The sequence below is a fragment of the Lygodium microphyllum genome, chromosome 25 (genome assembly GCF_053477565.2).
Source record: "Lygodium microphyllum isolate KBCC chromosome 25, Lygodium_microphyllum_v1.1.10, whole genome shotgun sequence".
NCBI classification, from domain to species: domain Eukaryota; kingdom Viridiplantae; phylum Streptophyta; class Polypodiopsida; order Schizaeales; family Lygodiaceae; genus Lygodium; species Lygodium microphyllum.
The window spans coordinates 61,079,034-61,092,768 of NC_141159.1; the positions used below are offsets into that span (position 1 = coordinate 61,079,034).

The 13,735-nt window shown below is 41.0% G+C and overlaps 1 protein-coding gene across 4 annotated transcripts in view; it reads right to left on the reverse strand.

Moving 5' to 3' along the window:
• The window catches only part of LOC148014286 (uncharacterized), a 67,259-nt gene extending 55,596 nt beyond the window's left edge, over positions 1 to 11,663 (reverse strand). For 3 of the 4 annotated variants that reach the window (XR_015688614.1, XM_087666499.1, XM_087666497.1), the window contains exon 1: positions 11,176 to 11,492. The gene's annotated coding sequence lies outside the window, so the exon portion shown is untranslated. The other variant, XM_087666498.1, reaches the window with a different exon arrangement.
• Positions 11,664 to 13,735: the final 2,072 nt, after the last annotated feature.

Sequence of the window (13,735 nt, forward strand, 5' to 3'; positions counted from 1 at the left end):
CCCCTCCTTGCATTATGTGATGCTTACAGATGAGGATGAGCCTCTTACATACAAAGAGGCCAAGTCATGTGAGTTCAGCAGTAAGTGGGAGCTAGCTATGTAGGAAGAGATTAAATCTCTATATACAAATGATACTTGGAATCTTGTGTCATTACCAAAGGGAAGGAAGCCACTTCCAAACAAATGGGTGTACAAAGTCAAGACAGTTGATGGGAAACCCAAGTACAAGGCAAGGCTTGTTGCCAAAGGTTATGCACGAAAGGAAGGAATTGACTTCCAAGAGGTCTTCTAACCTGTTGTGAAGATGACCACTTTACGTGTGCTTTTTGCTCTTACTGTTGTTTTGGATTTAGAGCTGTATCAAATGGATAACAGCTTTCTTGCAAGGTGACATTGATGAGGAAATCTACATGAAACAGCCTGAGGGCTTTGTAGTTCATGGAAAAGAACAGATGGTGTGTAAGGTAAAATGCAGCCTGTATGGGCTGAAGCAAGCACCACGGTAGTGGTACAAAAAGTTTGATACTTTTATGCTATCTCATGAGTTTACACGCAGCCATGCAGATCATTACTTGTACATGAAAAAGGATACAGATGGCAGCCCCATAATACTTGTTTTGTATGTGGATGATATGTTACTAGCTGGGAAAAGAAAGACTAGCTTGGAATCTGGATGCTCTCAAAAATCAGCTAAAGTCAGCTTTCTCCATGAAAGATTTGGGGAATGCAGAGTATATTTTGGGCATGAGGATTCATAGAGATAGAATGCAGAAATTGTTGTTTTTATCTCAAGAAAAGTACATTGAAAAGGTACTGGACAGGTTTAACATGGCTGAAGCTAAGCCTTTTGGGGTACCCTTACCTCCTTATCTCAAGCTTAGCAAAGCCAACAGCCCGACAGATGACGTGGAAGAAAATGCTATGAAGGGAGTTCCTTATGCATCAACTTGTGGCTCTCTTATGTATGCTATGGTTGCTACTTGTCCAGACATTGCTCGTGCAGTGGGAGTTGTTAGCAAGTTTATGTCAAATCCTGGCAAAGCACATTGGGAGTCTGTCAAGTGTATTCTTTGATACCTTAAGGGTACACAAAGAAAAAGTATTTGCTATGGGCAGGGTGCACTTAGTTTGCATGGTTATTGTGATGCAGACATGGCAGGTGGCTTGGACACTCGTAGGTCCACCAGTGGGTATGTCTTTACAGTTGCTGGTGGGGCTGTTTCTTGGTGTTCCAAGTTGCAAAACATTGTTGCACTGAGCACCACCGAAGCTGAATAAATATCAGCTACTGAAGCTTCTAAGAAAGCTATATGGTTGAGCAAACGTGCAGATGATCTCGCCATATCTATGGGTACTGCACTTTTGAGATGTGATAGCCAGAGTACAGTGTATCTGGCTAAGAATGCCATGTATCATTTACGCACAAAGCATATAGATGTGCGATATCACTTCATCAGACAAATTCTGGAAGATGGTCAAATCACATTGACCAAGATTAAAACACAAGATAACCCTGCAGATGTTCTCACTAAAAGTCTAAGCAGAGCTCAACACGAGCATTGCATTCAACTAGTGGGAGTTGGTTAGCTAGAGGTTCATATCAGACCTTTAAGTGGGAGGTTGTTGGGATATAAAGGCCCGGTAACCTCCGTGTATATAGTACACGCACATTGTACATATGAACGCGCCCTTTACATGCCCTAAGTATAAATACATTTTATTCTTTGTGTACCAACACATTGTTGGTACACTCTTATCTTCTCGTACTTTCACTCTGCACATACTCTCTCTAGCAGTCATACTCATACGCTCCTGTTCGAACCCAAACCAGCTGAGTTGTGGCCTGTCAGTCCAACATGACCTGCATTCCACATTTTGCTAAAGAAGAAATGAACAACAAATTCTTCTTTATGCTTGGCACATATAAAGCATTATGCAAACAGAGAGTAGAGCCATCAATGGCTTTCAAAACAATCTCTCCAACGTCTCTAACAAGATAAGATACATTGTTGGCATATTATACCGACTTGCAAACAGGAGCTGCAACAACAGAAGTAAACAAATCCCTGTGGGATGTAATGTGCTTAGAAGCACCACTGTTAAAAAACAAATACTAGCATCCTCGTTAAAGTTAAATGCTCTATCTGCCCAAGGAGAATCATAATTGCAAGTATAAAAACAAAATAGTTACGGTCAATGACAAAAGACGTGGACTCTTTGGCAATAGAAGTAGAAGGTGCATCTGAAACTGACATCCTAGACTCTTTCTTTTTCTCCTTGGCAATGCGTTTCCTACATTCTATGATATAATGACCTAGCTTTTTACAATAATGGCACTTACCCTTCTTAGATTGTGTACCCCTCTACTTCTTGTTGTTCTATGAAGTTCCAAAACGTCCAAAACTCTGCGGAGCATTCTTGGGCTGATTGCTCTTTACCTTTTTGCTTTGTCACAAAGGCTTGTTCAGAAGCTACTACCTCCGCACCACTATTTCTTTTTTGTTTGCTCTTCTTCCAACAATAAGCTAGCCAATTGAAGAAAAGTAAGTGGCTATGGAGAAACCTGCATTGTAAGATTCAATGCAATGTGGAAGGCCAAATAAGACGGTGGCAAAGAGTTCAAAACAATAGAAATCATCTCAACATTAGAATAATACTTATCTACAATGATCAACTGCTCCCGCAAGTCCTAAATTTTATTAAGGTGATCTTGCATAGTATCACCTTCTTCCATCTCACATTTTCAAGCTCCTTCAAAAAAAAAATGTGTGCCTCATTCTTGCTCATAAAGATGTGCTCAAGTGTGAGCTATGCTACTCGTGAAGTAGTAGTAAAACGAATATGTGGGATTATCAACCGCTAAACTACCAATGAAATAAGTAAAAATGCTTGGGTATCCCTGGTGTCCCAAGCCTTTTGAGCAACTATTCTTTGGGGTGGTGGCTGTGTGGCAACTTCTTGCCTTTATCCACAACCTATTGCTTGTTGAAAGGTTGCTGCTACACACCCTTGCCTTTGTCCACAACCTCATGCTTGTGGAGGGGTTGCAGGAGCCAAATCACCAAAAGATACTTCTTCCCCACTAGCATAATTCCAAAGACCTTTTGCAACAAGCACATTTTTCATCATAAAGGACCACAAAGAATAGTTGCTGCCATCCAATCTATCCTCTTTCGAAACATAAGTGAAGACATCATTTTGTTCATGAGCTGCCATGATAAATGTCACTTAATCAAATGCAAAAAGAGTATTTATAAAAGCTGGCTGACCTGGAAATCTTCAAATTCCCAGAAATTACAGCAAATGCCAAGCTATAATCGACCAAATTTAGTCAAAAGAACAAATCGTGTCATACTTAATCAATATTGCCTCAATGTGCTGAAATTGACAATAAGAGTACTTAGCAGCACTAAAAACACAAAAGCCCCGGATTTTGAATGTCCAATGTGCGTAGCTTTAGTCACTTTCAGACTAAAAACACATTACATGTGCCAATGTTTGCCAAAAATTAAAAAATGCCAATTTTTTTGGCCCAAATTTCTTCAATTCGTGCACTGAAGCACTTGCTGAAGCAAAATTTGACTTGTTCCTGCAAAAGCCCTTTGCTTTGGCTCTGAAATTCTGATTAAAATAATAAAATATATCTGTACCAGCTGTGCAGATCTGAAAATATGCTGATGTGGCAACCCAAGAGCAAGTAAAACCAGCTTTGAGCTGTATGGCTGCTGATGTGGCAGGCTGGAACAGATCTGGAGCAGTTCTGGACTGCACAGGAGCTGACATGGCAGTTCAAGACTGCACCTCAAAGTTAGGGTTTTTGGGACTGCGCCTACAAAATTAGGGTTTTCTGGACTGCGCCTATAATATTAGGGTTTTCTGAACTATTCTGAACAGCCATGGCAGGTTGCAGAGCTCGAGGAGAATAGAGAAGGCACGTCAAAAATACGGGTCACCACAGGCAAAGCAGCACATGGGCTGAGCTGAGTGAAGAGAGCAGAGAGACAACTGGCTGAACAGCTCTGATACCAAATGTAAGATTGAAGTACAGCAATGGAGCAGAAAGAACTGTACACAACTAATAGAGAGAGGGAGTGGTCACAGCATGGCTGTTTGCATAGTAGAATGTGAAGTGCAAAGTTCAAAATACAAAGTACAAACCTTAGATTTTAGGATTGTGAAAGTGACTAAACTGCATTCACACACAGATGTGTGTATTGTGCGGTAAGTGACCAAAATGTGTAATGTAAATACACATGAAAATAAAAGTGACTCTGGAAAAAACCTCTCTTACGAAGAGTGAAAAGTGCTCCAATGTCCTATGTGCACATCATTGATACTCTTGTGTGAGCATAGGTGTGAGTAAAACCCAATAGGGATGACAAGATAAAAATTTCGGCATTTAAGGCTGATTTATAGCAAGCATTTGCTATGATAGATCTTGGCCACTTGCATTGCTATCTTGGTATCCAATTTGATACTATTCAAGGGCATGTTGTTTTCACGGAATCCAAGTACATTGGACAGTTATTATCAGCCCCAGCATGGAGCAATTGTGCGATTGATTTAATAGAAAATCAATGAGAATGAAAGAATTAATCAATGCACAATAATACTCAATCATGAATGAGGAGTGTATTAATGAGTGAAAGAGCGTACAACACTCAAGGCGACCACAATGAATAATGTTTCACTTATGTACTAATGAGACACAAAGTGTATTTATAATAGAATATGAAACCCTTTAAACGGCTTAACCATCATAGGAAACCCTAAATAAACCCTAGCCCTAGTATCACTTAGTGCCTAAGACACTAGGGACAAGAACTACATTTGATGACAATTTAAATGCCTAGGAAGCCCAGATCATGGATCAAGGCGCATCAATGCATAGCCCACAAGATGGCCTACAATTACTACAACGTTTTCACTTTGAGGACTGCTAATCCAGTTGATTCGAGCTTTCGTTTTTCTCTTGAGGATGCTAGTGATCCTTTCAACACTTCTCTTTATCAATAGGTAGTTGGACATTTGATCCACTTGTGCAATACATGGCCAGATAGTATGTTGTATCCCAATTGAGAAAATTTACGCATAGCCTAGGCTCATAGCATCGGCAAGCAGTTAAGTATGTCCTCTAATACCTAAAAGAGGCACATGGGCTTTGAGCTGTTCTAACCTTATGGCAACTCTACTTCCTTGCATGCTTTTACAGATAGTGACTGTGCAAGATGTTTTGACACAAGTGTCCACTAGTGGAAATCATTTCTTACTTTGCGATGCTTGCATCTCTTAGCTTAGCAAGAAGTAACCTAAAGTGGCCACTTCAAGCTATGAAGCTAAATATAAGGCAGCTTTTATAGTTATAGTTAAATATGTTTGGCTCAGACACCTTTTATCAAACCTACATATTGCACTTCTATTAGCTACATGTATCTACATTGACAATCAAAGCACACTCGGAGTTGCACGAAATCTAGTATTTCATGCACAAACAAAGCGCATCAAAGTACATTATCATTATGTTAGAGAGAGACTCCATGCAAGGCAGATTGATTTGGTCTATGTGTCTACACACGACAACATAACAAACATATTCACCAAGGCTCTATCCAAAGAAATGTTTAAAGCTTTCCGCAAAGCTTTATGCTTACTTCCATTTGGGGATTGATTTGGGACATCCCTATTTTGTTCACATCATTAACTCCAAGGGAATTTAATAAATACACTTTGTATTTTCCTCTAAGTCATTCTTGTGTAAAGGTATACTATCCATGTGGCATTTTTTACCCTCTTGCATGGGAGGGGTTTTCTTCCCTATTTACACACACTTCATGCTGTAGGTCTACATGACCTTATCAAAAGACGACATACCAGCGAGACAGTAGGGTTTGCGGGGAGGAACACAAAGTAAACTCGGCAAACACTGAGAAGAGAAGAGAAGAGAGAAGAAACTCTAATGAATGGAATGATGAAGATCTGAATCTTGGAGTGAATGTGATACAAGGAAACAAGGGTGTCGTAGCACAAGGAAGATGATGAAGATAGCGCCAATCGATCCTCCATGTGCTTGAAAGGACTTAGTGTGCATCGGATGTGTCTTATTGCCTTGAGCATAGTACTCTGATAGCTAATGCAGAACGATTTCTATGGCCCAAAAAGGAGAGGTGACAAAGGTAGTGCCGGATGGGAGACGCATATACTCCAAGGGGGTGGGGAGCAAAGGTCAAAGTCGGCAAGCATCAGTGGTGTGTCTGATGATGCCACAATAGAAGCACCCAATAGATTGGTTATCTGTTGGTAAAGAAGCCATGGGTATCAATGTGCCTTGCTGAAGAAGGAAGAGGTCAACCACAAAACATGAACTACAATGTCCGCCTCAAGGGGTGTGAGGGCAGTACAAAGCACGAACCGCAATGTCCGCCTCAAGGGGTAGGAGGGTAGTGGAAGGGCTGGAAGTGAATTGCTAGTGGAAGGAGGATGCTACCAACAGTAAGAGGTTGCAACGAGTAGAAAAACGCAGGGTACAACAATATGGTGGAGCTGTCAGGTTGTAGAGAATAGCCGCCAGCAGATTGGCTGAGCTGCTAGGTTGCAAAGAACGGCCACCAGCAATCTAGCTGAGCCACCAACAACAAAGAACAGCCGCTAGCAATCTAGCTAAGCTACCAACAGCAAGGAGGAGCCGCCAGCAATCTAGTTGAGCCACCAGCAGTAGAGAACAGACGCCAACAGCCTGGCCGAGCCACCAATAGCAGGGAGGAGTAGCTAGCAGTCTGGCTGAGCCACCAACAGCAAAGAGTAGGTGCTCGAATACTGCCAGGTGCAACAAAAGAGCTGCCAACAGTAAACGCAGCAAAAGAGGAAGTGGAGACGACAACAACAGCCCTGTGAACGTAGGCTAGAAAACAACAAACACAAGAGGGAGCAACCGCCAATTAGGGTGTTGATGCAGCGGAAGAAGAAAAGTGGATGCCGAACCGCCACTGGTCTTTGCCTTCATTGGAGTGGAGGATCTTTGCCGCTGTTTGAGTAGATCCAGCTCTGATACCATGTCAAAAGATGGCGTACCAGTGAGACAGTAGGGTTTGCAGGGAGGAACACAGAGTGAACTCGGCAAACACTGAGAAGAGAAGAGAAGAGAGAAGAAACTCTGATGCATGGAATGATGAAGATCTAAATCTTGGAGTGAATGTGATACAAGGAAACAAGGGTTTCGCAACACAAGGAAGATAATGAAGACAGCCACGAACCAGGAACCACAATGTCCTCCTAAAGGGGTGTGAGGATAGTGGAGAGGCTGGAGAGAAGAGGTGACAGACTAAATGAATCAACCGTAAAGAATGAGTAACAGAGACAGCCTATAAATAGGCAAGAGACTGTCTAGGGTAGCGCCCAAAGGGAGAGCGCCGGTTGTCTAGGGAGGCGCCCCACTGTGGGCACCTAGCCCCTAGCCCCTTTTTGGGGCTATCCATTGTGAAACTCTAAACGCAAAACACAAAATGCAAACTACATGTGAAGGATTTCTCAACAGACCTTGGGGTTATATCTTGTACTTTCGTCCTTGTGACTCATTATAGTGACGGTATTGTTGCACGCTTCTTTGTGCATCTACCCTCACTCTCACCCTCTACTCCACTTCATATCTATTGATTGCACATTCAAACCGACATTCTCTTTGATTCTTGAAAAACAAGCAAGCGATGTGAGTTACAGGGATGTGATACATTTGTAGTAAGAGGTTATCTTTGCTTGTGGACCATTGCCTTACTGTTTGGAATGGAATTGAGGATATTGCTTCCACTTGTGTTGTTTGAAAATCCATGTTTGCACAAAATATAGCTTTGGTATGGGCACGAGATAGAGCAATGGCATTATGACATGGACTATTGTTGGGTGATCAGTTATAGCTTGCTAGAGTCTTTCTATCGATGGCCTTGCAAACTTCAATATGGATTTATAAAGAGGGTTATTGCATATGTCGATTGGCTGTTTTCACCACTTGATTTGCTCATCCTAGGAGTGAGCTTTGAGAATGATTACACAATTAATATGGGAGTGGATAAATCTCTCATTGTGACAGCTTGGTGTATTTGGACCTCTCATAGTAAAGCATATATAATATACTTTGTTTAAAAAGTAAATGGGATAGATTCTTTAATGTGCATGGTCATCTTTAGTGTCAAAACAAGCTATGGTCTACATTTGCAAGGCATCAAGCTATTGATACTATTGAGAGAGCAATTAAGACTTTCTTTGGCAAACTTTGAGATGAGTTAGATGCTTTTGTAAAAAGTTTGCATTGCCTAAGATAAGCTATTGGATTTGTTGCACCTCTTTGTATTATGTAGACAATGAGCTTTGAGAATTCTATGATCAATGTGGCAAACACACACATTTCTATAGATATGCTCAATTATTTACTCGTTCAATGAGTACCACTTGATAGCCCTAGATTTGGGCAATTGTAATTGGTTGTTTACTAGTGCACTAACTAACATTTTAATAACTATACATAGAGTAACAACAATGTGCTTGGTTACTTAGAAACATGCATTGACAGCCGTACATTGCCATTGCATGGACTACTAGTAGTGTACATGGTTACTTGGGAATATGTATGGATAGTGAAAACCCTTGTATTATGTGTAATGTAAAAGAAGCTTGCCTTGTATGATGGAAATGGAATCGTTTAGAGGCTGTAGATAAGCCTGCCACCAATGTAAACTGTGCCGGCTGCCCCACATATACTAAAAACCTCAAAGATCATCATATAGCTACTCTTATTCAAGCATTCCATGTGAAGAATGCTCAAGTAGCCTTGCTTTTAGCTCAAGAAGCTTGTGAGAGAAGGGAGTGATTTCTCTACGAGACCTTGCTAGAAAAGCCTAAGAAAGATGAGGAAAAGAAAAATGAAACCTTGCTTCCAAAAAGTAGTAAGACTTCTTTTAGTCTCCTCCGACCTCTTGTAGCTCCATTTTTTATCACAAGCCTTAAAAATTGCTCCAGTTTTGAATGGCAACAACTCCACCGTTTTGGTCCATATCTTAGCCATGTCCTTCAAGAATAACCACAGTTTGTTGTGGAAGAGCCTATTTAGTCATAACCAAGTCCGATGCCCAAGTATCTAACTGCAATGCTCTATTTTGATGATTGTAACGAGATTGTGACATGAAAATGGCTCCACTAACAAGATCTAAATCAAGCTTTGATACCATTGTAAAAGAGACTTGCCCTAACCAAATTAACATGACTGCCTACTCCTAGAAAAAAGGAATTGCACAAAGAAGTGCTAAATCATGGCCATGCCATGGATAATCCTTTCATTCAATCCACAGCACAAGGAAGCTATGGTTGTTGCAAGAAAATACAAAGGTGTAAATTGGAATCCCTATAAGCTAATGCTCGACAAAAAATTGAGTATTTGTGAAATGAGCCAAAAGTGGTTACATTGGCACCTTGTGCCCTTTTATGCTAAACCCTAGAAGTCTAAACTAGCGGTTCTCCTCCAATTTTATTACAAAAGCTCATGAGGAATATTTCCTTCACTACATGAAAGCACTCCTTTCACTCTACCAAGTGGTTAATCTAGATCCACATGCGCAGCAATCACTATTCACATAATCAACAACATTATCTCATCATTCTCTCTTCATTACCTCACTATAACTTCATCATCGACACTCTTGAGGGTAGTTTAGCACACTAAATGTCCTTATGGAACATAAGAGCCATAGAAATCCACCCCAAAAAAAAACAAAAACAAACAAACAAACAAACAAACAAAACAGAAAGGATCCATTAACTTAGGCTACCCAAAAAAAGATGTACATTGCCTCTACGATCCTACTAGGGCCTTGACTAGAATGACATCCTTGGTCCAATGACTTAATCTCTTTGAAATGAAACCTTTTGGCAAAGTTATGCTCTCTCTACACTAGGGAACCTTTTTGAACCCCGGATTGAGTGTCAAGCAAGGGAAATTAAGGACTAAATGAATCTCAAATTAGTAACTTCTATAATTTTACAGTCAAATTTAATTTTTTAAACAGCCCCGAAATGGACTATTTGGACAATAAAAATATATTTTAAAGCAGTGGGACAAAAGGCTTAAAAGTATCTACGTAAGGCAATCATGGGCATTTCCATCACTTATTCCTGCGCCAGCTTTATTCCATCATCATCACCTTTTCTTCTCCTTGCCATCATTGCCAACTCTCCCTACTGCTGTGTTTCTCCCTCCAGCCCTGCACAATGACCTCTCAGCCTGCATCACCATCATTCTCTACCAAGAGGACCTGCTGTTGTTCGAGCTGCTGGATGTCATCAACGTCATTGTTTCAAGACTATCTGCTGCTGTTCGAGGCGGTCAACTGCTGCATCTTGCAACCAGCCTATGACCTGCTGCCATGATCCCTCACTGACCTGTTGTTGTTGCTATCCTCAAGAGATCTTCCTATTGCTACATCTTCACTCTTGAAGGACTGTTGCCATCATTTCCAGGCTTGGCAGGCTCCATGTCGACATTAACAGACTGTTGTTGCTGCATTTTGGGTACAACACACTCTTGGAGTTGCTTATGATGTCTGTGACTCCTCCATCAGCTAACTTTGCCCCGAGTCCTTGAGACATGGAGGCTTGAGGCTCCTTTGTGTGATTCCGCATTTCTATGCACTCTTCCTCGTTGAGTGTTCTTCAGATTGTGTTATTGTGTGCGTTGTATAGTTTGTGCTTACAATGGTGAACCGAAGAAAAGGACACTGACCATAAAAAGAAAAAGCATAGATATAACAGAACTGGAAAGAGCTCATAAGGTCTCTCGTTGACAGAGTGTAGGGCTCACAACCGAGCGATGACCATGGCCACTAACGTGTAGCCCACTAACGTGTAGCAGCTGTATTCAAGGCTGTTTTCATATAAGCAAACTAAGACCATAAGTGTCCATCACAAGGCAAAGAAGCTTCATCTCTGAAATTTATCCAATAAGAGGCTTACAATAACATCAAGGCAATTTGACGAGCAATACGGTATGCATGATAAATCTCAAGCTAATAATCATTGTTAAGAAGAAGATCGATTGGATTGCTCGCAACGAATCTTTGGCAGCCTAAATCCCAAAAGCCAGAGCGAACCTGAGCAGAAACGTAAGGACTGGAAAAGAGAAAAAGAAAGGATGACCTTGAACGTTGATTCTTTGTCCGGCTGAAGCTATCAAAATTAAAGGCCTCAGATGGAGGGTGCGGGGCGTGTCTCTGACACAGGCAGGCCTACGGTTCTTCTTTCTTCTGTCTCTTCTGCGAAAAGACGGGCAGACGTCTGAACTGTTGTTGTGCGTCTCATCACAAAATGCAGTCCAACCAGGTCTTCATACAAGAGGCGGCCATGTCCTCAACGGTGATCGAAATAGCCCAGAGCCTGTCACAAAATGCAGTCCAATCAGGTCTTCATACAAGAGGTGGCCATGTCCCCAACGGTGCTCGAAATAGTCAAAAGTATACGTGACCCTGTATATATATGCGCTTGTATACAAGTGCTTCGATCGTTTCGGCCCTAAAATATACTTGAGCTTCAAGTATCTCGAGATGTTTTGACCGATCAGGAACAGGAAGAACCAGCGGAAAAAACAGAATATTCGCCTCCCATGATATCCGTCCCACATCTCTCCTCTCCCTCTACGTCCTTTAGATGAAAGATGCAATTCCATTTATACTATAGGATTGATGTACAAATTATAGGGTAGAGGTGCCAACAAGCAGACCAAAGAAAATCAGGTTGGTTACACACTATACGCCAGATGAGCATCTCTAAACTTTTAGAGAGAACTCCCCACCCACTTTTGGATGGAGAGTTTCCCTTGCCCACTTTGTAAAGTGGTGGACAAGGGTGCACTTTTTACCTTTGTAATCAATCAAAAAAAAATTAAGTTTATTATTTTTTATTTTTTATAAATTATACCTATTTGGTGTATAAAGGTATGGTGCCCATGTCCACACCCAATTTCAAAGAATGCATGCCGACACTCCAGGTAAGAATTGGTCATTCATCACTTGGTGTGTAACCAACCTCATTTTCAAATATCATTTCTCCCAGAAAAGCAAGGGAGTTTTTACAATTTGAATTAGAAAAGGGACGACTCCCTCTCCTTTCGCATTCATTTTGCCGCATCTCTTTTTGCTTTTCTTTTGGATCATTCATGACCTGCAACCTGTCAATTACCTGAACAAAACAATATCAAATTCATGTCAGAGCTCCACCTTCATATGTGCCTAACTAATCACTACAACATTTTAAATGCAAAATAGTATGCATTGCACAATCTCCTCCCTATGCCTACACCCTACCACTGTTCTCAATGTTTGTTGATCCTAGTCACCTTGTTGGAGCCAATCCATCCATAGCAAATTTGCTACTATCTGTCCACTAATCTCCTCATGATGGCATTCAAGACAAACTTTGACCATTAAGAGTATCAAAATGTCATATAACCAACAATAAGCCATATCTAGGTTCAAACAACCCTAGAACTAGTTTTACACCAATCAATATTCTTCAAGCACACCATGCAATGCAAGATTTGGCTTGCATTAGAAGTAGTGGAGCTTCCCCTAAACCCAATGGCATGCATGCTTACCGAAACTGTCATACTAGCAGTTAAAAATAGCAAATCGTGGTGCAAGGAGGATATGTCATACTATCACAAATAATAGCAGTCCATCATGACAAGTCCAAACTTTCATGTTGTCATAAAAACAACACTCCAACATGTGATGAATCCAAGTAACGCAATATATTTGAGCATATATCTAATAGAAGCCATCATAATGCGGGGAGTGACCAACATGCCAATGATGTTTGTGGAATTTAGTCGTGCTAGATTGCATCACATATGCCATTTTAGGCATGTAAATAAGCATAGAGAGAGAGGGAGGGAGGGAGGGAGGGAGGGAGATAGAGGCATACCATTCTTTGCTACATTTGGCAACCATGAAACACAATTCAAGGGAACAATCAACATTCACCTATGATTGTTGTGTGATTTGCATATATGGTCCATGTGATTATTGTGCAATTCGACCATCTATGAGGTGAGGCAAAGCCTGAGAGAGAGAGAGAGAGAGAGAGAGAGAGAGGCATATCGTCCTTGTCCTCCTTCAACTCGTTTGTGGCTTACATGGTGCTTCTACCTTTTTGCAAGTGTTGATCTTAAAGTCTCATTCAACAACCTTTCTATTGGTGTGACAATGCAAGCCTTTTTATAGGAGTGGCTTTGCATCCTAATTTGACAAGGGTTGCAAAGAAAATCAACTCGTTTGTGGTTTGCAAACTTGATACCTTGTGCAACATATTGGACTCCCAACCTTTGCATCTTATTGGGGATATAGTAGTGTCTCTGACAAAGTGGAATGTAGCATTGAATATGTGTATAACATACATATATGCATATGTACATATATTTGTATTTATATTTATTTTGTGTGTGTGTGTGTGTGTGTGTGTGTGTTATATAATTACAATATACATACGTACATGAAGGGAAAAGCCCAAGTGGAAGCATGAGCAAGTAGAAGCAAGAGAGGTGTGAGCTATGATGGATGGATAGAGAGAGAGAGAGAGAGAGAGAGAGAGAGACTCAAGATGTGGGAAGTCCAATAGTCACAATGTGTGTCTGGCCTTCCCTTTATTCAAACGTCGCTGAAAGAATAAAGAATGAAGTGGCAGTGATGGTCACCTATCGTTT